Below are 27,252 nucleotides of genomic sequence, written 5' to 3'. Positions count from 1 at the left end.
CAATATAACTGAAAACGGACTGATACAGGCAGACCTAGGTTTCATACCAGTTCTGTCCCCATGCTGTAAGTATGGCCCTGTGCAAGTTACGTCACATCACTGAGCCTTGGTTTCTGTACCTACATACCAACAACAATAATACCCACATGGTGAGTAACACAGAAGTAGGATTATTGTGTATACAGTAACTAGCACAGTCCTGGTACTCAGGTGGCTCTTAATAGATGATGTGAAAAGGATGTCTTCTCCCTCTGCCTCACCCCTCTCAACAGTACAAATAAGAGCCCCCACAAAATTAAAGAAGAGAGTTAAAGCAAGAATCCTCCTGACAAGGGGTGGCTACTCTGGCATCTTCAGCTCTGAGGTTGCCGTTTTCCCAGGGGTGATGTGGTAAGCTGATCTCAGATATAACCTTGGTGTGAAGGGATTACGAAATCTTTCTACAAGCGTTTCAGAATGGCAAGGAAAACATGAGCACTTAAGAACTAAGAGCCTCAGGAAAATAAGAAGACCCCGTAAGAGAATAAAAGGTAGAAAAAAAGAAAGCCATTGACTGCACAGATTTGCCCTTGCTACGCCCTACTGCTCCCACTGCTCAGAGACACCCCAACTTTGGTGTCTAGTGAGGCCAGCAATTCTCGCTGGTGGTGGACTCCCCTGGGGTGAAAATGATGATCCTGTAGCACTAGTGATGACTTCTGGGACATTTCTAAGGAAATCCAGGGATCATGCAGATCTGCTTCAAGGTAGAGGCTGAGTCTGCAGGCCAGGCCCGCAAATTAGAGCTGGGAGATCTCCAGTATAGAATATATTTTAAAATGCAATTGTCTCCAGAAACCTCATGCCTCATACCAGTCTTTTCAATAAAACAGTACTTGCATTGATCCTTTTACAGTCATTCCTCACATAGTTTGATGCAGATGTATACTGATAAGCTGGATAACGTAACAAATGAAAATGTAAAGTCTAAAACAATGATAATGGTTCATTTATTTTGACACCATCCAGGAAAGCAACGTGACATGGTATCTACAAGCATGGCCTTTAGAGTTATATAAACTCAGGCTTAAATTCTAACTCTGACAGTTACTGTGCTTGATTCTGAACACATTCTCAACACTCAATTCTCTCATCAGGGAAAGTAACAATGTCGTTGGAATTAAATGGGATGATATATGTAAAGGGTTTAGCACCATCCAGAAATACTTGGTATTTAGTAAATAACAATAATAATCATTATCATTATTTCAGCATAAAAGACACAGTCTTAGTTCTGACGTGTGTCAGTTAATTATAGTCTCAGATCAATGGGGGTGGGTCTCCGTTAAGGTTTTACACTCCAGGTGTTCATTTCTCTCTCTTTGCAGATAGGACCGCAGCCAACATAGAGAGCTGGTTTTGTGGACCGTGCCTATGTGCTTGTGAGAAAGGAGAACAACAGAGGGAGGGGGACTTGGAGCTGGTTGCAGCAGGAAGGTGCCATTTCTGAAGTTTGTTCAGAGGCAGGAGGGCTGAGGGCCTTCTGGGCTCCTCCTATGGCTGTTGCTGTACTCAACCTTACCTGGGACATATCTGTATCCCCAAAGAACTGCCATGCCATCGTGAACCAACAGAGAAGACAGAGGAGGAGGACACCTCCTAGGCTAGCCATTTTTTGGGGGGAGATGGTGAGACAACAGGTGGCTGCTCCTTTCCTCTCTCCACATCCCCACAAGAAAAGAGAAAAACATATTTGCTTTCAAAAGGAGGAGGAGAAAGAGAAGGGGAAAGGGGTGAGGGATGGGTTCCAGGACCCTTCATCTACTCAACTGCATACTCAAACCTGTGCATATACAAGTCCCACACATAAGCCCTGCCTAACCCCGCCGTAGGAAAAGTGGGTCTCCCACAGTGCATATATGCGGGTTTCACAGCCCTTGAATATTGTCCACATTTGGTTGAAATAACTCCACCAATAAGCGGACCTGCACAGTTCAAAGCCATGTTGCTCAGGGTCAACAGTAGCAGCAGTAGCAGTACTTTGTCTCTGGAGTGTTTCTGTTGCTTTTGTGGTGTATTTTCTTTCTTTGAGTCTTCCTTCCTGCTATTCAATATCTCACGCTCTTCTCACTCACTGTCTCTTTACATCTTCCATTTTGCTTTCTAAGAAGCACTTCGTGCTCTGGAGCAGGAGTCTACAGACATTTCCCGTAAAATGCCAGAGACTTAATATTTTAGCCTTTGCATGCCTCCGTTTCTGTTGCAACTACTCAGTTCTGCAACTGTAGCACAGAAGCAACCACAGACAATATAAATGGGCACGGCTGTGTTCCAATAAAACTGTATTTCAAAAACAGGCAGCAGGTCAGATTTGGCCCGCACACCATAGTTTGCTGACCCCTTCCCTAGCCCTCTCCTGACCTCCTGTTCTCCATCAAAACTTACACATCCTGCGTCCCATTTGTCCAGGCTCTGACTCTGGAGGCAGGAAGCACTGCTCATGGCTAGCATGGTTTGATGTGTTCTCTCCCACAGCCAACAACATATATGCATTTAATAAGAAATGCTGCTGCTCAACAGTCACCAATGTAGAATTTTGGACATCCTAGCACATCTGAGCCAGGTAGATTGATGATGGAAGAATAGAGGAGCCTTTTGGTACCTCTCAAAGTACAGACAGACACCACAACCCAGCCACCAACAGGAATCCGGACCCTCGCTAACCATCGCCCAGCTTCCATCTACTGTGTTGCATATATTACGGGCACAGTGGTACCCTCTGACTCTCCTGAAGAGTTTCCAAGCTGCTCCTGGGGCGCTCCCTGAGGTTTTTGTTTTCTCTTTCAGCAGGGGCAGACCTGCCTGACTCAGATCTCAGCTTCTCCATGAAAATATGCAGTGCCTAAAATTTACACTGATCGATTTGTTCACGAGAAAGGAAATTTCTGAAAGAGCCAGGAGATTTCCCCCAGAACCACAAGGAATACTGGAGAACAGAAGATGCTGAAAAACCTTTAAACAGCAGAGCAGTGAAGTGGAGGGAGAGGCAGCCCCTCTCCCTTGCCAGAGACTCCCACTCCCAGATGCAGGCCCGAGCGATCTCTCATAATTTAAGCTGACACCCCTCAGCGGAGATGAAAGGAACACCACTTGCTGCTTTCCAGCAACAAATGTCAGCATCCCCAGAGGCCATTTAGACACAGACGCAGCATAAATCTGACTCCTAGTGGGGAAGTCCAGAGATTAAGTCTCCACGCACAGCCTACCAGAGTGAAATGAATTTGCTTGGCACAAAGTTTGAACATGTTTCTCAGGGCCTTTCTTTCCCCTTTCTTGTAAAAAAAAAAAAAAAAATCTGGAATGGTTCAGGGCTGTTGTTCCCCCCTCGCTGTTCCTCCCACTCGTTTATGACATAAGCAATGGCAGATGAAAGACCCAGCCATGGTTTATGGCTCGGAGATGGAGCTGCACTACCTGTGGGGCCTCGGAGATTCATTTCAGGTTGTTGGAAAAATCCCAACGGCCCATAAACAGGGCAAGAGATATCTGAGCTTGGCCCAGGAGGTGAAGGTGAGGGAGGGGATGAGAGATCTTCATGCTAGGGAAGGCAGAGGCAGGAACGGGCCTCAGATGCTTCCCCAGTGATGAGCCTCATAAATGTCTTTTAGACAAGGGGAGTAGAGGAAGGGTCTGGGATTTGTTTTGAGTGGAGGGAGGAGGGAAAGAAAGAAGGGAGGAATTTATGAAGACAGGATATATAGGAAGCTATTTCAGTCACTGCCCTGCACTACAGGACTAGAGTTCCATTCTCCCTGAGAATAGCAGCGGCCAACTTTCAATGCAATGAACTCAAAACGGCATTTAAAATCCAAGAGGCAAAAAGTGCAGTTCTCTAGAAAAGCAAAGTCCATGTAGCTACTGTTTTAAAACTGTCTGACACATAGTTCTTCAAGGAATTGTCAACTCAGACCAAAAACACTTTCTGGTAAAACATCTGACTTGGAACTTGTTCATTTACTTTTACATTTAATAAGCATTTATTACGGGCTCATGTGTGGGGCAGTGCACAAGGACAATCCCAGGATCCAGGGATGAGGAAGATTCAGCCTCTGCTCTCACAGAGGCTGTGCTTAATGGAGGAGAAAGACCCAGCACCAAAATAATAACTGTGCAGAGGAGTTAAGAGAGGGGATGAGGGGAGGGTTCACAGTGCAGGTGTCACCTGAGCTGAACGTGAATGACACAAATGGTGACTAGGAGTTGCTAGGGAGAAAAGGAGAGAGAGGGCACTTTATGCCAAGGGCACAGAATACTTTATGGCATGGAAACAAGACATTGACCTGGAAGGGAGGCTCCTCAAATATGAACATTCCTGGCATTCCACTACACATTCAGCACGGTGGAGCACTGCGAGGGGATAAAAAGAAGAACCGCTCACTCTTAAAAAACATAAAGTTGAGTTAGAGTGAGTGGGCATATGAAAGATAATAAAGTATATAAAAGTGTATGTGGTATGTGGTTAAGTTCTTCAGGCATAGTAAAAACTGAAAAAAAAAAAAAAAGTGTGAGCATTTAGAAAAGAGGAGTATCAATGAGCCAGAGAAGTTAATGAATGAAGGAGACATACAGGTAAGGAAGGAGAGGATTTAGAAAGCCCAAAGGGAGGATGCAGGTATTACAAAGGACAGGAAAGAAAGGGAGAAGGTGTGTGCAGAGATGAGTGTGGGCCCTTTGGGGCCTCAGGCAGCCTTTCATGGCATGGAAGGTCTTATTGGAACAGTCCACCTAACCGAGAAATAAACATAGCCTCAAAGAGGTTCAGGGACCCGTCCCAGCAGACACAAGGCATAGGTGGCAGGGTCAGGTTTCATGCAGGGCTTGTCTACTTCCAAGACCAGGCCCAGAGAATCCCTGAAGAGAGGAAAGAAACAGGCTGTTTACCCAGCATATCAGACATAGTAAGCAAATAACAGTCACCTGTACATGCCCTGGGTCAAGTGTGTGGAAAATCAAATACTTTGTCTCCCATTAATTACTAATAAGCACTGACAGATTACTCTTTCTATGGGAAGGCATGTGGAGTGGTGGGAAGTAACTTTGGCCGTAAAATAGGAGACCTGGATCCTAGTCCTAATTTTGCTACTAAGCTGTGTACCCTTGGATAAGATTCCTCACGTCTCTGAGATGAAATTTCTTTACCTATGAGATGAATTTAAAAATCCTTATGTTTACCTAATACTTGACATGGCATCACTTTATAATTGCATTGTTTCACTGTTTCTACCACAACCTCATGAGGCAGGAAATGCCTTGTTATCGGTTTTTCACAGATGAGCAAACTGAGGCCCAAGAAGAAAGGAAGGTGATCTTTTGCCCGAGGACACACAGCTGGGATGCTCTTTCTTCAACCCCTATCTCTCTCTGCCTGCTTGACTTGCCTCATGGGTTGTTGTAAAGATCCAAGGATACCTGGGGCTTGCAAAATATCAAGTGCTGTCTAACTGCAGGCAGCATTATTGTTATTAAAGAGTGAGGAAAGAAAGGGAAAGCTTTCTGGAGGGGGTGAAAGGTTGACCCTGAGCTCCTGCCGGAAAAGCTATTCTTTTCAGTCCAAAAGAGGCAGAGCTTATTTTCCATCCCCGTATCTCCCCAGACCTTCCCATCTCCCCTCCACTCCCCCCAACTATCCTGCCCTGCCACTGCAATCCCCACCAGGGCAAATGCAGGGAAAATCTCCAAGCGCGGTGCACTAAGCATTCCAAGAGCAGAGCAGACAGAAACCAAGCTGCAGACCAGAGTCAGGCCGTAGGTAAAGGGTCCCAAGAAAGACACCTTTGTTCAAAGATGTCCATTGCAGATGGGGGTTTCTGTGCCAGGCAGGAGGAGGGGCCGGGCAGGTCAGAGGCAGGGCATTCCAGCTCAGACGTCCAGGCAGGCCCCAAAGGGGAGCTGTGTGTCTCCACTCGGAGTGCTGGCAGCCCGCCACGGCCTGGATGCCTCTCCCTTTGCTTTCCTCAGCTGGCTGGTGCTCATGAAGGGAGACCTTGTGCTTGGGAGGTATTCAGGGAAACAGGACAGTATTGGAACTGATTGGTAGAATGACTGTTGATTTGCATCAGTTTCAGGCCTTTTCACATTTGAATAGATCTTAAGTTAACACCTACCTTAGTTCTGTCTCCCCTCTACACACAGACACACACACACACACACACACACACACACACACTCACTCTCTCTCTCTCTGTCTCTCTCTCTCTCCCTCCCCATCATTCCCTCTCTGAATTTTTCCATCTCTTTATCTCTCCTGTCTAATAAAAACATGGCCATCTGTAGTCCAAACTGATAAGCACGGGTATATACTGCAGGTACCTACACATAGATTTGTCAGACAGTCCAAATACTGGCAACTGAAATACCCCAACAACATCACTGTATTCAAATCAAGCCTGGGTAAATACACTAACTGAAACCATAGCCGGTTTTGTTTTTATCTGGCCAGCCTCCAAGAAGGAGACTGTGAGCTCATAACAACTTGATTCAGATGTTTGGGGCTCAGAGCTCAGTCTAGATAAAAGCTCATTAATCCAACTGCCCTATGGTTCGCTAGGCTTGGAGTATTATATGCATGACATTGTATTAGGTTCATATAATAAGGTTTGAGTGTGTTTGTCCTAATTTAGGAAGTAACTTAAGTGGATCAAATACCATCTCTCTTTGGAGTAGCCCAATTTTGCTACACTAACTACCAGTCCTTTGAAGGATAAATTATCCGAGAAAATTAAAATTGTTTCTAGGCAAAGGATGGAAGACAAAGGGTTATCTCTCCAAATTGAAAAGGACGAAGACAACAATCATGTAGGTGGCTAGGAAGGTGGGGTAAGTTGACTAACACTCAAAATGTTCTCATCGCAAATGTGAGTCCTTGTTGGTCAAATTTACTGTGGGCTTAAACACACAGAGAGGTTGCCTGGATGACCACAGCTGATCAGACTGCTTGAGCACTTGGCTGAGACACCGTGGTTCCTGGACACCGTGGCTCCTGATACAGGCCCTCTGCTGGTTTAGAGAGGAAAACCAAAGCTTATACCCAGCCGGGTCTATGCCTTCACACTCCAGTCCGTTCCATAAACCACTGACAGGCTATCTGAAGGATCAGGGGAAAACAGGGTCAGATACCTAGCCTTTGTTCTTACCTCCACTACTCACCAGCTGTGTGACCTAAGGCAAATAACCTAACCTTGCCTAGGACTGGGAGGAGGTTTGAGATTCACTGCTAATCAATACAGAGTTTCTTTCGGTGGGTGGGGCTGGGGGGAGATGGAAAATGCTCTAAAATTGACTGTGATGATTGTACAACTCCAAATACACTAAACACTATTAAATCGTACACTTCAAGAAAAAAAATGACTGAACCTTTCCAAGCCCTCCTTTTCTATTTGCAGAATCAAAGGAATAAAGAACTGTCAAGCTATCCTGATCAGATTGTTAGGAACACAATACAGACACAGTAGATAAATGCGCTTTGGAAAAGGTAATAAAATGTAAGATATTTTAAATATTTTTATTATGACTCTTGGCTGTTCATGAACTTACTACCTATCCCCACTGGCTAAGCAATTCAAACTCCTCATATGGAAAATTCCATAATTCAACAACTTCAGCTTCAGTGTGCCTACTATGTGTTGCCACTCTTCTAGATCCAGAATGAGGAGGAATGGACAAGATGAAGAGAGTCTCTGCCTTCCTGCCTCTAGTGGGAGAAGATGGTGAATAAAGGAAAACAGGAAATAAAACAGAGCAATGGGATAAAGAATGACTGGGGGATTGAGAAAGGCTTCTTAAGGTCACAATTCCGTGCTAACAGGGAGGTCCAAATCTATTTGCTCCCTGCAGGCTCCCTCAGCTCCTGCCCATGGTAATTTCTTCCCTTTCCAAATACCCAGAGCACGTGTTTGTCCATCTGAAATACTTTAGTTACTCAAGCATATTCATACAAGAAGACAATTTTGTATGTTGTCTTACATTATTCTCCAACCATTCCAGTGGAAACAGTAATATAAGCTCTAAGTACAAACTTTCTAAAAACCCAGTGCACTGCACCAATATAAAGATTCTGTTTGGACCTACTTCTGGAGGCAGTATAACAGAGTGATTAAGAGAGGTGCTTTGCACGAATGTTCATTGCAGCACTGTTTACAATAGCAAAGCCCTGGAACCAACCCAAATGCCCAACGATGATAGACTGGATAGGGAAAATGTGGTACATATACACCATGGAATATTACGCAGCCATCAAAAACGATGAGTTCACGTCCTTTGTAGGGACATGGATGAACCTGGAAACCATCATTCTCAGCAAACTGACACAAGAGCAGAAAATCAAACACCGTATATTCTCACTCATAGGTGGGTGTTGAACAATGAGAACACATGGACACAGGGAGGGGAGCACTACACACTGGGGTCCGTTGGGGGGAAATGGGGGAGGGGCGGGGGGTGGGGAGGTGGGAAGAGATAGCATGGGGAGAAATAACAGATACAGGTGAGGGGACGGAAGGCAGCAAACCACACTGCCAAGTGTGTACCTATGCAACAATCTTGCATGTTCATCACATGTACCCCCAAACCTAAAATGCAATAAAAAAAAGAGAGGTGCTTTGGACTCAAACATTTTGCTCTGTCATTTACTAGCTAGTGGTCTTGGCCAATGATATGGCTTGGATCTGTGTCCCCACCCAAATCTCTGTTGAATCATAATCCCCAGTGTTGAAAGTGGGGCAGTTTCTCATGGCTTTACACCATCCCCCTTGGTGTTGTCCTAATCATAGTGAGTTCTTGTGAGATCAGTTTGTTTAAACGTGTGTGGCACCTCCCTCCTCTTTCTCTTGCTCCTGCTCCACCATGTAAGATGCCTGGGTCCCCATTCACTTTCTTCCATGATGGCAAGTTTCCTGAGGCCTCCCCAGAAGCCAAGAAGATGCCTCCATGATTCTTGTACAGTCTCTGGAACCATGAGCCAACTAAAGTTCTTTTCTTTATAAATTTCACAGTCTCTGGTATGTCTTTATAGCAGTGCAAGAACAGACTAATACAGCAAAAATTCCCTCTGTATTAAGTCTAGGTATCCCCATCTATAAAATGTGGTTGTTGAAAGCACCTACTGAACAAGACAGTTTCAGGAATTAAATAGAGCACAGTGTTTATGGTACTTGGCTAATGGTAAGAAATTAGCAAATGCCAGCTAATTTTCATCAGCATTATAATTTTCAGTATCTACTATATAATTAGAATAAGTTTCTAGAAAACAGAGATCAAGTCTAAATCATCTTTGTATCCTCCACAACACAACAACATACTGAGTACTCAGGAGATTAATAATTAGCTGTTGAATAGCTTGTGTTTCAGTTAATACAGAATGAACAGAAATAAGCCAAAGGTCACCCTGGCAATGCATCGCACAAACAAATGCACTGCAGAGTTCTGCCTTTCCATTTTTTAACAAATCAATTCACCAATGTCAACCAGTAACTTCCAGTGACTATAGAAACTATTAGCTACCTCCATAGTTAGAGTTCACCTGGGATGAAATTTATTTCTCTTGAACTACAATCTGAATCTCTTTCACACTGATATTCATGCTACCAATGGTCTACCTTCTCATTAGTACACATCCAGTTATGTTTCGATAGGAAGACAGGAGAGCAGGTCATGAAAAACAGAAACCCCAAATTATGCTAATTAGGGAGAGAAGGAGGGAGACTGAAGAAAATAAAATGGAAACAGGGCACCTGGACAGCGCTGTGGAACACATACAGCCAACAACATGTCATCCAGCCAGTCCTCATGTGACTGCAACACATAGTCTCCAAGGTCAGCTTGGGGGAAGGAGGGAAGCCCTGGGTCAGGAGGCTCTCAGCCCTGGCAGGCTGGGCTGCCCTTCCCAACTGAGGGATCTTGAGCAGACCTTCCCATGGCCATGCTTCATCATGGGTGAGAACACAAGATTAAGTGAGGATAGCATAAATATTTTTTTTGCAAGAAAAGCTTGCCCTAGATTGCTATAAACCGATTATAATTGTATGTAGTGAACTACACTACAACCATTTGGAAATTATTTATGGTGATTACCCTTAGGTGAAATTGAGTGTCTCAAGATGATCTCAATGTTGATGAGATCATTGCTGACAGTACCAACATGTTGTGTAGTTAGCCTTGAATTACTAACATTAAAATCTTTTCTTTCCAATACTGTCATTACTTGTAAAAGATAGAGTTTATTGTTGAAATAGGGTTAGACTTGAACCTAAGACCACTGTAATTATAGTCTGGACTCTCAGGCAGTGGTTTTCAAAATGATCATGCCCCCGAATCACCTAGGGGGCTGGTGAAAATATGAGTGGCTGATTCAGTGAGTCTGGGATGGGGTCCATGACTTTCTAACCATTTCTCAGTTTCCAGGTGATGCTGCTGCTGCTTGTCCAGGAACCACACCTTTAGAATCTCTGATCTAGAATGTTTCTCCCTCTCTTTCCCCAGCCCTACACAACCACTCCTGCAGGCATGCACAGGGAGTTCGTGTAAGAACTTCTGAAGAGGTGGGAGCAATCATATCATAATCTTACTTTTAGTCATCAGAATCTTCATGCCTTTTCAACTATTTCAACCCGCTCTTCAGAATGATTGCTGCTAGTTTTGATAATTATGGAAGAATGGAAACTGGGGTTTTTTTACAGCCATCTTTTCATCTTGAAAAATAATGGTATGACTGGTGGAAGAGGTGAGGACGAGTATAAAGTAACCTAAGATGGGGAGGCACAGGGATGGCTTTTGGGCATCATTGGAAAGTATGCCACCAAGTACAGGGCCAGGTCTGTCTCCTCTCTATCAGTACGATGGCTGTTAAGCACCAGAGTGGTGAACAGCCAAGCGGGTAAGGAAGCAGCAAGCCCCCGAAAGGAATTTGCATCATGTTTCATCTCTTCTTTACCTTCATGCTCAAGGTGCCCTCTTCCACCTCTATTCCCTGTCACCTATTCCAGGACCGAGGCAAAGTGCTGAACAGCCCTTCTGTTTGCAAGACCGATGGATTCAAAGTCACGCACCTCTCACAAAACACAAATGTCATCCAACGTACGTGCTTGGCTCAGTGTCCTAGATCATGTCTTTCGATGAGTTCTCCCTCACAGTCAGCTGTTTCACCTCCACTAGTGCCAGTGAAAGCTAGAGCAAGAGATGATTGGGAAGTATGGCAAAGGAGGAAAACCTTGCCATTGTGGGTACAGCTGAACTTCGGGAATCACAGGTGGCTGAAGGGCTATGACAGCAGCTAGTTAAAGAGATGCTGAGCTTAACCTTGCTGCCAAGTTCTAAGTTAATATCGCTTCTTTTTGTATTGAATACCTCACTCTATATAACGGTTGTGGATCCGAGAAGGTGTATATAGACCAAACTTCTGTAAGGTTGAATTTTATTTTCCCAATGAAGGAGTTCTTAGTTTCATAGACGCTTCATCTTCAGGGATAAATATTTCTTAATATGCAGAGAATGCCCCATACTTCCATCATCATGTATTCGTCTAAACATATTTATTGTGCAAAGTGCTTAATATATATATCTCTGAACAAGGCAGAGTACCTGACTTCACCACAGTCTAGTGGAGGAGATGACAGATTAACAGGCCTTTGTAAGACAGGCTAAGAAGTGTTTTGGTAACGTAGGAGATGCTGAGGGAATACAACAGAGGGGTATCTAATATGGTCACAGGGGATCACGGCAGGCTTCCTCAAGAAGGCCTGCAGAAAAAGAATGGCTTTAAATTTAAATACATTTAAAATAAAGAACAAAGCAAAAATATTCTAGCACAAGAGAGTAGACAGGAGCATGGACAGTGAAGGAGGGGTTAGGAGAGCTGACAAAGCAGGGCCTTGTGTTTCAGTTTTTAAAACAGGCACAGTGGCTCACACCTGTAATCCCAGCACTTTGGGAGGCTGAGGTGGGTGGGTTGCTTGAGTTCAGGTGTTTAAGACCAACCTAGGCAACATGGCGAAACCCCATCTCTACTAAAAAAATACAAAAATTAGCTGGGTATGTTGGCGTATGCATGGAATCTCAGCTACTTGGGTGGCTGAGGTAGGAGAATCACTTGAACCCAGGAAGGCGAGGCTGCAGTGAGCTGAGACTGAGCCACTGCACCCCAGCCTGGGCAACAGAGTAAGACCCTGTCTCAATAATACATGCATACACACATACATAAAATAGAGAGCTAACAGAGGAAAATGATTAAAAGAGGTCTAGAGCTTTGAGTCAGAGATCTGGAATTCAGTGCCGGCTCTTTGGGGAAAATATTATTTCACCTTTCTGTACTGGGCACCATAGCATGCATTCAAGAAACTCAAGTCATTAATGTTTTTCATCACAACCAAGTAATATCATATACCCTATTCAAAAGGGTCTTATTAACATGAGCAATGACCAAAAAGTCTTGGTTTTTGGTTGTTTTTTTAAAACAAAAGGAAGGAAAGGGAAGAAGAAAACTTTATTCACAAGCTAGGGAGATAGTCATACAAGCAGATAATTACAATATCATTTAACGGAATTCCTTCATTTGCGCATTCAGCAAACATTTACTTACTCCACACAATGTAGTGGCTGCCATTCTAGGTTCTGGGAATACAATAGTGAATAAAACAAACAGGACCTCTTACTTTTGTGGAACTTGCCTTTATTTGGAGAAGATACATCAAGGAAGCAAAGCATGATCTAAGTCATTTTAGAATCTAAATAAAATTTAAACAGTGAAAAGTGATACACATAGATTGAAAACAGTTACTGTGTTGGAGAAGCCAGTAGTGATGGATGTTACTTTAAAGAGAACGATACTACCGTTCAAATAGCACCTGCGTGCAGCTCCTTCATGGCGCCAACCTATACCTGACAGGCCCACTGCCACTCTGGCTTCCACCAGATGCATGTGGCAGTTACATAATTTCCTCACTCTGTCCCTCAGCTTGCAAGTAGTAGCAGCAGCGTTCTTTTGTGTTACTTTGTAGATTGGCTCACCCAGCCTATTTGCATCTCAACAACCTCAGCAGCCATTTAATCAGTTCTCTGTATTAAACTCTCTCTGTTTTAAAAGTCAACCATTGTTTCTTCTCCCCAGGCTGGTCCCTGGATGGTTTAGTTCTTCAGGGTGACAAGGGATTTCACAGGTTGGGCTACCATCCCTTCACTTGCCAGGTAAGCACCGCCATACACCTGATTTCACTAGCCATGTTGAAACCTTAGTTAGCTCCAATCATCTTCTCACTTCCTTTGTTGTCTTCCTTGGACCTAGCTTTCTAAGGTTTACCCCAGAGTAGCAGTTAGGTAATGAGACATGGCAAACATTCACCCCAGGATTTAGACTTTAGGTCCAGAATTCTTTGGAAATTAGTATCAAAGTTCGACGAGCAGTCAGCACCATGGCCAGATCCAAGAGGCCACAGGCGAAAACCAGAGGCCAGAAAGGACTTTAAAGGAAACTTACTCCAGAGACTGAAGAGAGGAACTGGATACCTTATCATCTTGCTTGTAGAGACTCTCTGCAATTTGTCTCCATTATCTGTACTGCTGTGTCATATACAGACCAAACAATTAAATAGACAGGTTTCTCCACGTGATGCATCACCTCTAGGAATAGTTAAAATAGAAATAATCTCTGCAGCCTGTCCTGAAAGTGATCTATCAGATTTCATCAAATATCAGCTACCTTTAATTTATAAAATATGGACCACCAAGAAAGGAAAAAAAAAATGTGGCCACTTAAATATTGATACAATGCTTTCTCACCACATCAATCGTGAGTGAGATCTCAATTTTGAATATATTAAAACACAACCCCCACAAAAAGTGTCTTAGAACATGAAACACAGTATCAGCTCTGCTTAAGGTACCCACGTCCTCTTAACCAGATAAACTGTTTAAGAAACTGCTTATCTAGAAAATCCCAAGGTTCAGGACTTTGGGGAGAGCATTATTAATGGAAGTTATAGATGGCCCCTGTCATTTCTATTATTAGTCACAACTCCTTCACATGTTACCAGCTATCTCTTTGGCCATGTTTATGACACCAAATGAGGCAGTACAAGAGCCCTGCAGTGGGTGGGAGGAAGCCTGATACTAAATCTGCTTTTACCAGCTACTGTAACACTGTCTTAAACAAGACACTTAACCTCAACTTTCTCATTTCTCTGAAATGAGGGAGTTGTGATAAATGATGTCTTAGATTCCTTCCAACACAATCGTCTGTTTACAAATTAAAGAAGAAAATATTAACAAATCTGCTGTCTGGTTATGATCACTGGATTAAACACTGGTTCTCAATCAGGAGTTTTTCGTTTCTCAGGGATATCTGCAAATGCATGAGGGCTCTTTTTTCTAAACATTGTTAATGGAGGGGGGTGACAGATGCAATGTAGCAACTTGCCTCACCAAAAATGCCAGTAATGCTTACATTGGGAATTGCAGACCAAGACTGTTATGGGGTGAAGGTTTGTGTCCCCCAAAATTCACATGTTGAAATCCTAAGCTCTAATGTGATTGTTTTAAAGTGTTAGGCCTTTGGAGGTGATTAGGTCATAATAGGGGAACCCTTGTGAATGCTTTCAGGGGCCATTTAGAGGAACCCCAGAGAGCGTTCTCATTCTCTTTTTGCCACTTGAGAATACAAGGAAAAGTCAGCAATCTGTAAGCCAGAAGAGGGTTCTTTCCAAAACCCAATGATGTTTGGACCCTGGCCTCAAACTCTCAGCGATAAGAACTCTGAGAAATAAATTTCTGTTGTTTACAGGCCACCCGCTTTATGGTACTTTGTTATTGCAGCCTGAGCAGACAAAAACAGAAATCTTCTGAGAAGATGTTTATGATGGTGAACAAAAAATCTCTCCGTTTATGTTTTTTTCCCATAATAATTTCTTTCTAATTTAATTTCATTATAGTGATTTAACATGGATAGCTCAAGGGGCTGGCGCTTAGGCAATGCCCAAGGAAACCCCCCAGCTTGCTATCTAGATGCTAATCTGTGTCTTAATAGTCTCCTATGAACTTCTCAAGTTTCATTTTTCTTGGTGGCAGGAACAGCCCTAGATATTAGACAATAACTTTACCTCTGGGCACTGCCCTGCCACAAGCTCACAAATCGCTACATGAATGTGGATGTGTGACTTACCCTCCAGCTGCCCCTTGCTGCAACATGCTTGAAAACAGCACAGCATCTGAGAATAAAGAAACCTGGAGAGCATCCAGACCAATAATTCACATTCACATTTCCTCAGATAGGAAACTGAGTCACAGACAGGGCAAGGAGCTTATCCAAGATCATATGCCTGGGATCTAAGTCCCTTGGCTCAGATCCAGTGCTCCTTCCCCATCCCAAGTGCCTCTCACAGGTGGCGAGAGGAGAAAGTCCCCAGCAGTTCCAATTCAGGGTCTTGCTGAGCAGACTGGAGAGCACTCGCCCACTGCCCAGGAATGAGGTATGATCATCAACCCCATGCATTCAACTCAGAGGGTAGAGCACTAACAGTCTGAACATTTGTTTATGAAATATTTCCTAAATTATTCCACCATCCTAGTTAACTAGAGCTTGTAGAAATAATTAATTTATTGTTTGTTTGTTTGGTGACAGTTCTCAATCTTTTGATGAGTCATGAGAAGCACCGTCTTAACAAAGCAATTGCTTTATACAACTGCATATGTAATATAAGACATTGTGCTGATTAGGACTAACTCTGGAAAATACTTCCATCAAGGGTGTTGTTTAAAATAAATCTTTAGTTTCTTCTTATTATTTTTATTTTTGGAGACAGGGTCGCAGCTCTGTCACCCAGGCTGGAGGGCAGTGGCATCATCATAGCTCATAGAAGCCTCGAACTCCTAGGCCCAACCATCCTCTAGCCTCAGCCTCCTGAGTAGCTAAGACCAATTAACCTGCATGAACCACCATGTCGGGCTAATTTTGCTTTATTTTTTGTAGAGACAGGGTCTCACTTTGTTGTCCAGGCTGGTCTGGAACTCCTGGCTTCAAGTGATCTTCCAGCCTTGGCTGCCCAAAGAGCTGGATTGCAGTGGGAGCCACTGCACCCAACTTTATTTTCTGATTAATTCTTTATTCATACTAAAACAGACTTTTAAATAAAATATTCTGCTTAATTGAGAACTCTAGTTAATTGGGTTCCCATAAACCTGTGTTTAGTGTAAAATTACAGTTGTTATTTTATCTGACTAATCCTTTCTTCCCTACTTAAACTGATTTAACATTTTTATTTTTACCTGTTGTGAAAATAATCTAAATTCTAAAGCTTATAATTTGAGTGTCTAACATTTAAGACACTCACAGACAAGTTTATCTGAACTTTTTCTAACTTAATGATTACAAATCTGGTATTACTGGGAATTCGCATATGCAGACTATCCAAATGCATTGAGAGCACACAGGAACTGAAACCAGTGTGTTTTGTGTACCCAGAAAGGCACTCTTGAGGGCATTCTACCAGACAAGAAAAGGGAAAACCCTCTTTCTGCTGTCCCATGTGTCATGGTCCTTGGATATACCCAAGGTCAAAGAAAGTGAAGTACCGGGTTGGGGATTAGCTCTGTGAAACCAGTCTCAAGGTCCACAGAGTAGCGAAGGCTGGGGATACATTCCTGTGCTGGAACAGCAAAGGGCCCCAGACCAGGGTATGGAGAAGCTCAGGGGAACCTTGCCACTTTGAAGATCTGCGTCCCTGTCCTGAGCCCTTCCCTTTGGAAGTTACTGTGCCTGGGCTTAGAGACCCAGAGTTCATCAAAGAGAGGGAGACTTTTTCCATTCCTTTACTCAAACTTTGCAAAAGCACCAGAAAATGCCAGTTCATGGTTTTACCAGCCTCTTGAAGGGAAAACCAGGGTTCAGTGGATTTCCTTTGCATATAATATGGAGTAGGCTTACAGCATCCTGGAGAGCCATGAGACACTAGGCAAAGCAGGGAATAGAGGAAGGTTAACATTCTCATATTTTTTTTCAGAGGAGGATGATCTTGGCATCATTGTCTGATCTGCTTTCAGGAAAGCACACACTTCTACAAAGAGGAGCTTCCCATGTTGTAGCTGGTCGTTCAAGAAGAAAATAAACACAATTCTATATAAACTGACTACCTCATACACACAGATCCAAACCAATTCTTAGGGAAAGTGGTAGAATGAATGTCACATTCGCTTTGGCACATTCCACTTTGCAGAGATTGTGTCTGGAGTCCTTTGTCCCTCCTTCAAGAACCGAAATTCCCTCTGGTCACACCCCAGCTGTTAGATTAGGAAAAGCTAGCTGTGGCTCCTTGCATCACTGTCAAGCAGCATAACATGTGGCTTCCCAACCATATGAAAAGGGCACTTTGGTGAGTCAGGAAGAAGTCCCTGGAGCGTCTCCACTTCTTGGATTTCTTCACTCTCCTTAGGTGGTGTAGGAATAGGATGCTGAAAGGACCAGTAGAACTCCCAATACTTACCTATAATAATGAATTCCCTTTATTGCATCCTTACTTTGTACCTGACAATCCCCACCATAAACACTGCATATATTGTCCCAACCAAGCCTCACAAGTTTGTTTCCCCATAGCCACGAAGACTCAGACAATTGCATCATTGGAGATACTGGTTTAAAACTACCAAGTTTTGTCTGGGCACAGTGGCTCATGCCTATAATCCAAGCACTATGGAAGGCTGAAGTGGGTCGATTCCTTGAGCCTAGGAGTTCAAGACCAGCCTGGGCAACCCAGGGAGATCTAGTATCTACAAAAAATTTAAAAATTAGCCAGACATGGTGGCACACACCTGTGGTCCCAGTTATTCAGGGGTCTGAGGCAGGAGGATTGCTTGAGCCCAGGAGGCTGAGGCTGCAGACAGTACTGCTTGTGCCACTGCACTCTAGCCTGGATGACAGAGTGAGACCGTCTCAAAACAAAAACAAAAAAAAACCCACAACAACTACCTAGTTTTAAAACCTCAGCTTTTATGTGATTTCCAAATTCACATCTGACCTCCCCCTTAAGCCCCAGATCCATGTGTACAACTGCCCATTAAACGTCTACAGTCACCTGAATTATTATCTAGATGCCTGGTTCTTTTCTGAACATTCTCTCTCTTCTTTTACCCACACTATTCATAAAATTTAGAAATCTTAGTCATGCTCAACTTCAACTACTCTTCCTGTATTTCATGGTCATTTAAGTTCTAGAAGTTAAGCTCCCTGATGGACAGGTGCTTTGCCTGTTTTGTTCATTAGTAGGGATTCACTAAGTACTGAAGGCATAAACGAACGAATAAATTCTCTGAAACCCCTCTCTAAGGTTTGCCTTGGTTCAAACCTTCATCTCTCACTTGGAACACTGCAATAGCCTCCTGCCCACTTTCCTTGCCTGCAATGTTACCCCAACTCCAATCCATCCTCCCTACTTCTCTTTTGAAAAAAACATTGAATAACGTCACAATCCTGTTTACAAACTTCTGACTTCCCACAAGCATCAGAGTTTATTCAAATAAGACGTACTAAACCCTTCACATTTTGGCATTAATGTTACTGCACACTCACACCAGGATCTCAGTGCTCCAGAGGAACTCTTCAATCCAGCCCTTCCTCTGATGCCTGGATACAACCCTACTGAGCAACTCAGTACAAGCTAAGCTATGCTTTCTAACAACATACTCATCTTCATTTCATTGCCTGCAAATTAACTACTCTGCCAAGTCCTAGTTACATTTCATATCCATTGTGAAGCCTTTTCCAAACAGTACCAAGTCCTTTGCCCTAATACACATATACACGCCCCAAGAGGAATGATTGCTCCAGTCTCTATGATCCCATAGCACTCTATATCTCTAACATAACATTAATGTATATTATATATTATTATAATTATTTTGCTATAGGAGTTTCTAATCCCCTGAGGAACCTGAGGGTCTGGAACAGAAAGGCGGTTTCCCTTCCTCTTGATCACCAGTATCTAACCCAGAGTCTGACAGATATAGACAGGCTTTCAAAATGTTTGCTGAACTGGCCTCGATTTAATTTAGTTAACATCAATCAGAAAGTAAGGAATAAACAAACAGCCATGGACTTAGTGAGACTAATTCTCTGAGGTCTTCACCGCCAAGGCCAAACTAAAAACTAAAGTAATTACTTGGGTAGATAATTCATGAAAGAAGGAAAACCATTTGCATTTGAATGATCTAGTGAGGATTTTCTGCTTATTGATGTTTCTGGAATTTTTCAGATAATGGCTTCAATTCTTTGATTCTTTCATGGTATAGAGAGTAGGCCAGAAAGTTAATCTAACAATCACTCTCCCATCTGAAACCAGGCAACTTTCAACCAGTTCTGTTGAACAGCAAACATCCATAGAAACCAAGTTTTTTGAATACCATAATGTGGAGGTCGAAGGGCCTGCAATGTTCAGATTCAGCACTCTAAAGAGCTCCTAAGGAATGCCAGGAGGTGTTCAGTAGCTTTCCTGATATTTAAATCACTTCGCATCTGGCCACCATTCATTTATGCTCTTAGATTTCTCAAGGTTGGGGCATGAAGGAGAGACAGAGAGAGCACAGAGGGGCGGGGCGATGCAGTCCGTGGTATCTGTAGCACAGTACCCAGAAGACCTGGGAGCTGAGACCAAACCAGGAGTCAGCTCAGCGGGCCCGGGAGCCCCAGGAAAGCAGGGTTCCCGTGGCGCCTCTGTCTGTGCACTTCTTCCCTAGCGCCTGTGCAAGGGCTGGAGGCATCAGCGAAAGAGGGAAGGCAATGTCAGTGTCCAAAATATCCAGGGGACTCTCCCTGTTAGCACAAGCGCGCACACATGGGTTCACATGGACACGGACACCACACACACACACACACACACACACACACACACACACACACAAATAAATCCCCAGCACCTGCCTCGGAAAGCCCCCTCTCGCAGGCTGGCCCGAAGGCGCGGCTCCGCCAGCGGAGAGCCGTTGGATTTACCGTGGCATTACTTTTAATTAACTCTGCGGCGCGGCGCGGGGAGCGCAGGGTGGGCCCTAATCCTGGGCCCGCCTGACGTCACCTGGGAACGCGCGGCGGCGCGGGGAGGCGCGGACCCTGGACGACCTCGCCGCGACCCGGCCGCGCCTCCGCCCGCGCGGGGCTTTGCTCCGCGGGAATTAAGGGAAGGAGAAATGTTAGTACACTTTTAATTGGAAACCGAGTTCTTCTTTCAGAGAGGCTTGTTTACTCAGGATTGGGCATTAGAACTCAGGGGAGGCTCTAATTGAAGTGACGGCTTTGGAGATTATGGGGAACATATGGCCCTACCGCCGGGCTCTTTATCTGCATTTTCTCATAAAACTGCCGTCCGTGTGTGTTTCTGCGGCCGGCCTCTTGCATTTCTAAGGGGCCTTTGAAGAGAGGGCCGAATGCGCGCGGGGGCTGCGGGCGTCAGGCACCTTGCGCTCCGCGGAGGGTCCCGCAGCCCAGCCCGAGCCGGCCCTGGAAGCTTCGCGCCCGACTAGACTGGCACCGACGCCGCCTCCAGCCTGAGCGCTGAGAGGGAAAACGAGAGCTAGAAAGCAAAGAAATCGGACTGGTGACTGCCTGGCAGGGGTGTAATTCAAACTGTTGTGAGCAGACGGCAGGAGGGAGTTGCCAAGGTAACGGGAGATTCCCACCCGCCGCCCTTTCGCTAAGGCCCGGGAGAGGGAAGCCTCCCTGTGCTGGGTTGGGGCCAAGCCCGCGCACAGAGTGCGCTGGGAACACGGTGTCTTGGGACAGAATTACATTTCTTTTTCCCTATCATCAGTCAAACAAGTTATCTATCGTACAGGCTTGCAGGCTCCAGCACCGATCACCACACTGTGGGTTCTCTCTCCCCTACTCCTGCCAGATTCTCACCATATCTGGAGCTGCTGGGTCAAATACAGGGCACATCGTTAACTTAGCATTTCCAATAAACAATAATTTTTGTATTGCATGGGACACACTTGTACAAAAATATTCATTGTTTATTCTTACACATGGATTTGTGTTAGCTGCTGTCTCTCACAACCCTAACTACACCTGCTCACTCTAAGGAAAATGCTGCCTTCTTTTTTAACTCGAGTCTCCAAGGCTCCACACCAAAGCTCTGCAACTGAAAGAATGGCTGATTGAGGTGCCTCAACTCCATCCCTCTGAGCTTCACCTACTCCTGGAGCAACGGCTCTCAACCCTGCTGCACCTTAACTCACTTAGGAAGCTTTAAAAAAAATCCCAGGCCGCACCCCTGACTATTAAATACCGAAAGTCCATTCCACAGGAGTTCAAAGTATTTTTTAATACATAAGTAGAAGTCTTACAGGGTAAATACTTTGAAGGGTAACCCTCATTCGAGAATGTAACATTATGTATCCATTTATTTAGTTATTAATGATTTCCTTCTACTAGAATGTAACCTGTGTGAAAGCAGAAATATCACCCCAGCAGCTACAATAGGACTGCTACATACTCTGTACTCAAAAATATTTGCTCACTAGTCAAACTTCATATACTTCTACGTGTTCCACACCCCAAGCCTAATAATCCTTGCCCCATGTAAATACTCAGCAAATTCCTATGGATGGAACAGATGCTGAGTTGGTTCAGTCACTGCTTTCCCACCCTCACTGAGTCCTGAGATGGAATGCTTAGACACTCTATCTTGAACACCATCTGGGTTTACTGATCCCACCTTACACACCCATGCACACACAATATGCAAATTCCTGATCAGAATCACAAAAACAAGCAAACAAACAAACAAAGCCCAACCATGCCTCCATGCAAACCTGGACTTGGACCATTAAGAGTCCAGATGGTCTCGATCTTTTGACCTCGTGATCCACCCACCTCGGCCTCCTGGTCAACATGGTGAAACCCCGTCTCTACTAAAAATACAAAAAATTAGCTGGGCATGGTGGCACGTGCCTGTAATCCCAGCTAATCAGGAGGCTGAGGCAGGAGAATTGCCTGAACCCAGGAGGCGGAGGTTGTGGTGAGCTGAGATCGCGTCATTGCACTCCAGCCTGGGTAACAAGAGCGAAACTCCGTCTCAAAAAAAAAAAAAAAAAAAAAAAAGAGAATCCAGATGGTTCTAAAATTACCCAGTTTTCAATATAATTTTATAGCACCAAATACCAGAGTACCTAGTTTGCTACCAATCCTTAGTAAACTGGACTTTGAGGGTTTTCCTTGGTCACAGAAACCAGAGCAGTGGGAAATGTTAAAGATGATTCTTCCATCTGCTCAGTACTGTCTAAAGCATCTTCAGATCTATCTTGAAACCTCCTAGTTGGAAATCTAGTTGGTAGGCTTAGCTGAAACATCAGTGCAAGAAAACCAGTACCTTCCCTGCACCTCCTCCCCGATCCTTATTTCACAATAGAAAGTGAGTCCCTGGTTATTTAGCTCAGATAATGAAAGACTGAAGTCATGGGTTGACTCTACATGTCCAGAGACTGCATTCCTAAAATTCACTAGTCATACTGCACCATCATTGTACCCAAAGAGGACCCAATGTAAAGGTAGATAGACAGAGGCACGTTGTCATCATTGCCACTGGAAAAACAAAATTGACTTCATTTCTCCTAAGAGTATAACTGTAAAAGATGGTAGGACATTACAAGTCAACTTGCAGAAGCAGCATGTTAGAAGTTTTTATATGTACCAATTTACTTCACTGTTGTGCTTTTATTCATTTGATTGATGGGGGCTGCACAGCTGATACCTCTCATCTGAACAAAAAGTCAATTGATGTTTCCTGTTACTATCAACCCACAGGAGCAGAAGAACCAGAAGTTTGTCAAAAAATTACAAACATAAAACAAGATAAAAATCCAGTAACAGTACCTTACATGAACTTTTAAAGTAATTCCTCATTCACAGCCGGGCATGGTGACTCACACCTGTAATCCCAGCACTTTGGGAGGCTAGGGCAGGTGAATCACCTGAGGTCAGAGTTCGAGACCAGCCTGACTAACATGGTAAAACCCTGTCTCTACTAAAAATATGAAAATTAGCTGGGTATGGTGGTGGGCGCCTGTAATTCCACCTACTAGGGAGGCTGAGGCAGGAGAATCACTTGAACACAGGAGGCAGAATTTGCAGTGAGCTGAGATCATGCTATTGCATTCCAGCCTGGGAGACAGAGCGAGACTCCATCTCAAAAAAAAAAAAATCACTTCTTAATTCACATAGCACATTGCCTTTAGATCCTTCAAAGCCTCCTATTGCCTTAGAAGAGGCACCCATGAGAAGTATAGTGCTAGTGATTAATGATTAAGGAGGAACTGGAAGTTAAAAATCAAGGTGAACTTGTGACTGATTTTGAAAGGGAGTGTAAACTCTGTTCAAACCACCTTGTTTTCATTGCTTTAATTATATGTGAAAAGGTCCTTCAGTTGGGATCTCTCAGGTACTAAGTCCTACTGAGTGCCTGGAACACTGCCATAGCCAGCCAGAAACTGCTGTCAGTGAAACATGAGAAAAAAAACGTAAGGTTCATTTTCATATACACGCGCATTTTAAGCAACCAGGCAACACAGCATAGTGTTTAATGGTGCAGGGTGCCGGCGCTAGACTAGAAGTGAATTCTGGTTCTTTCCATTGTTAGCTGTAGGACCGTAAGCAAATTAATAACTTTTCCTTGTTCATCTTCCTTATCTGTGGAATGAGAATAATAGCATTGCCTTCCTCATCAACTTGGTGTGCAGAGTAAGTCATGTAAAATTAGTTAATTCATGTAAAATGTGTAATTTAAGGTAATGCTTTGTGCATACTAAGAGTTCAATAATTGTTGACACCATTATCATCATCATCATGCAAAAATCACAATGAACAATTGCCCATTTGGCCATTTTTTACAGAGGTGAAGCAGGAGAAATGAATGCACACAGATGGCACACTATTACTGATTAAATATGCTATGAAGCCATGGCGCCAATATTAAGTCATGGTTTTTATTATTCATTTTATTCAAAATTATTGTGTGAACACATTTTCAAAAATAAAGTATAGTCAATGGAAAAAGGACAATGCATTGTCTGAACCTGTATATTGCCTGTAACTTTTTAAGCACCAAAGATAAACTTTACCCAACTCATAATTATAGCAAGAACCAAACCCCTCTGTGTCAGTATCAAGTGTCCTGACTTGGTAATTGGTAGAATTAAGTTCTTATTCTGGCTTATCCCTGACTCGAGTATCCTGTGTCTTTATTTCTCCATCTACTTTATGAAGACAAAATAAATACACTAGAAGACAAAAGTTCACCACAGGAAAAAAAAATTGCTGAGCCTCAGACTAAGAGCAACAAACAATTCTGGTAGGGAATTTTATGGCAGTGATACTGTGTAAGAGACAAATCTGTTGATTTTGAAAACAACCTGGATGGCTCAGGCAGTTCTCAGTGCTTCTTGCCTATCATCCAGAGATGCCAGAGTAATAAATCAGAAAATGTCCATGAAGATCTTTGTACTAATCGTAATATAAATATGTGTACTCTTGATGTCTCCTTAATAAGACTAACAACAATAAAAATAGACAACAGTGATTACATGTTCACTGTACTCAGGACACTGCACCAAGTCTTTGGGGCCAGAGATGATATCATTTGTGCCTTTTGCCTTATTCACGGCACCTGGCACAGTAAGTATCATTAAGACATACTTACTGGCTGACATTTAAGGAATTTATACCAATTCCAAAACCTGGGGATAGGTTTGCAAGTAATTGTGCTTTGAAGCAGTATTTTTCAAACTTCTGGTTATGACCCACGAGTAGGTTATGAAATTACTACAGTGGCCTAAAAATAGAATTTAAAAATAAGTGGAATAGAAAATACCAGCACATAGGGCAAGCAGCAAGTCAGTCTGAGTGTTGAAACTTATATACACACATATAAATGTGTACACTAGCTCATGATTAAAAAATGTATTTTTTACTTAGCTGTAGTTAAGATTTTCTGAAAAGTGCTACCATAGAGTCTTTTGAAAACATGGCTCTAGAGGAAAATATAAAATATTATTTAAATATTTTTCTTCACCAATATGCTTAGCAGAGTACTTTCAAATACCTACTCAAGTTTTTTATTATTATTATTTTTAAAATGACTCACCCTTCTGCTTCTTAAAGGAAAGAATGGCTAGATTGCTCTCCAAGCTATATCCCTTTCCCATCTGCCAGTTCCTTTATATCACAAAGCTGGTCCCTGCTCCCCTGACATTAGGATGTTGGCTTTGAGGTGTTTTTCTCAATTGTGCTCCTCAGCATTCACTATTCCTCTGCCTTGCTTTTACTGCAACTAAAACATGGCATTTAACACAGAGTCTTACACAGTGTGGGTGTCTGTAGGAAATACTTGTTGAATTAAATGTTGGTCAGGTGGCCGCCTGGAAGGACATAAATAGATTATGGCATGTAACAGAGTAATGCTAGCCTACTTAGGAATAGAGTAACTCTGGCTCAGCTGTACACTGCATCATTAACTGTCAGGTTCAATGTTCTTTCTGGACTCAAAGACTCCAGTTGTAAGAAAAAATTCTAATCCGCTCCAAAAGCAACTCATTCAAAGATGGGAGACATACCATCACCCTCAGACCAAGAGGCACAGAGAGCTCCACCCCCAGGATACTATATGCCTGGAAATGTAATGTTCAGTAATAAGTAGGCACTTGGGCATTTAAAAGAGCCCAAATAACGACCACTGCATTTATCAGTTCTCTGGTTTATAAAAGAAAGATAGCTGCATTTGATAAATCCTTCCCATTCTTGCTTGAAATTCCTATTAAATCTCAGAAGCAACTTCAAGACTGTTTTCCCCCAGTCTTCTGCATTGACTTTCCAGGATGCAACACTAGCTAGAATGTTCAGAAGCCAGGGAGTGTCTCTGAGACACACAGGGCCCATGGTATAAATCAGCCCATCTTTACTTTATGCACCCTAGCCACCCAAAATGACAGACCCTATCTGTACTACCCTGAGATGCTCCAGGTATGCTATCCATAAGTGCCTAAAACCAAAGAGCAAAGACAGAAGAGGAGATACGTGAGACATGATGGATCTTTGGTGAAAAAAGCAGATGACCCATGAGCCATCCATAAGTACACCAGCTCCCACACTAGGAGATAATAATGGTAACTGCCATTTACTGGGCCTTGATCAAGTTTCAAGCTTTTGATTTTCATTGCCTCCTTTTGTTCTAGAGCAACCCACAAAGGTTGTACTGTAGCTCCCTATTTACTGATTAGGAAATAGCATTCTGGAGAGGAGAAGTGGCTAGCCCAAAGTCACACTGCTTATGGGAAAAAATCAAAGATCTGTCTAGCTTTAAACCCCATGCAGTACAATACGGAGAATGAGACTTCTTTCTAACTGCTGCTGACCTTTTCTATCTTTCATTGCAAAATTCAGGACCATGAACTGATGAGGATAATTACAGGGAAGAGTCCAGTATTTTCTAGAATTTGTGAGGTAACTACTGCTTCTCTAGTCTAGTTTATTGAAGAACAAGAAGATTTCCAAGACAGGATGGATGAAATACTTTTGTAATGAATTGAATAAAAAAAGACAAACAGTTCCAAGGTTGTAGAAGGAAATTAAGACAAATGTCTAAATACCAGCAGTGGAGAGCAAGACTCAGAAGAGGAGAAAGAGACGTATTACACAATGAGAGTGTCCAGCGAGACATTTGGATCTTCCAAAGCACAAACATCCTGTGTCCCACAGAAAACTGGGAGAAAGAAGGATTCACAGACTCCAGCAGATGTGAGGGATCTTCTCTCTGGCTTCGGTGAGAAGAAAAGTTATACTGGAAGATGATGCTTCTTTGCCAAGGACATCAGAGGCCAAAATGAACAGGACAAAGTGAATTTATTCACACAATAAACAAACATTTACTGAGTGTCTCTTGCATGCCAGGCACCATGCTAGGGCCAGATGAATGCAGAACAGGAGAGAAGCAGCATAAGCCTCACAGTGCAGCACAGACTGCCCAATAAACAGAGGCCATGCAACTGCTGCATTCATCCAAAGCATAAAACATTCTTTGCAGAAAGGGGCCCTCATGACAGAGACTTCACAACCAGGCTTCCCCTGGGAAAATCCCTCTACAAAAGCAGAGCACCTAAAACAGCCCTGCCTTAGCCAAGGAATAAATCCTAGGCGTAATCTAAAATGCAAACTGGTCTTCAGGAAGAAAAAATTTTAAACGGTAAATAAGCAAAAAA

At 43.3% G+C, this 27,252-nt stretch overlaps 1 protein-coding gene and 1 long non-coding RNA gene across 2 annotated transcripts in view; one reads left to right on the top strand and one right to left on the bottom strand.

Annotated features, from left to right (window-relative positions):
• Window positions 1-27,252, bottom strand: part of LMX1A (LIM homeobox transcription factor 1 alpha) — a 151,195-nt gene that overhangs the window by 11,477 nt on the left and 112,466 nt on the right. The window lies entirely within an intron of this gene.
• Window positions 205-3,278, top strand: LOC141582240 (uncharacterized). The gene is made up of 3 exons (XR_012515047.1): window positions 205-390; window positions 1,368-1,490; window positions 2,827-3,278. It is a non-coding gene; the product is annotated as an uncharacterized LOC141582240 (long non-coding RNA).

Source organism: Saimiri boliviensis, chromosome 19 (assembly GCF_048565385.1).
Source record: "Saimiri boliviensis isolate mSaiBol1 chromosome 19, mSaiBol1.pri, whole genome shotgun sequence".
Taxonomy (NCBI): domain Eukaryota; kingdom Metazoa; phylum Chordata; class Mammalia; order Primates; family Cebidae; genus Saimiri; species Saimiri boliviensis.
The sequence above is the reverse complement of the archived record's forward strand: the minus strand, read 5'-3'. Positions and strand labels throughout refer to the sequence as shown.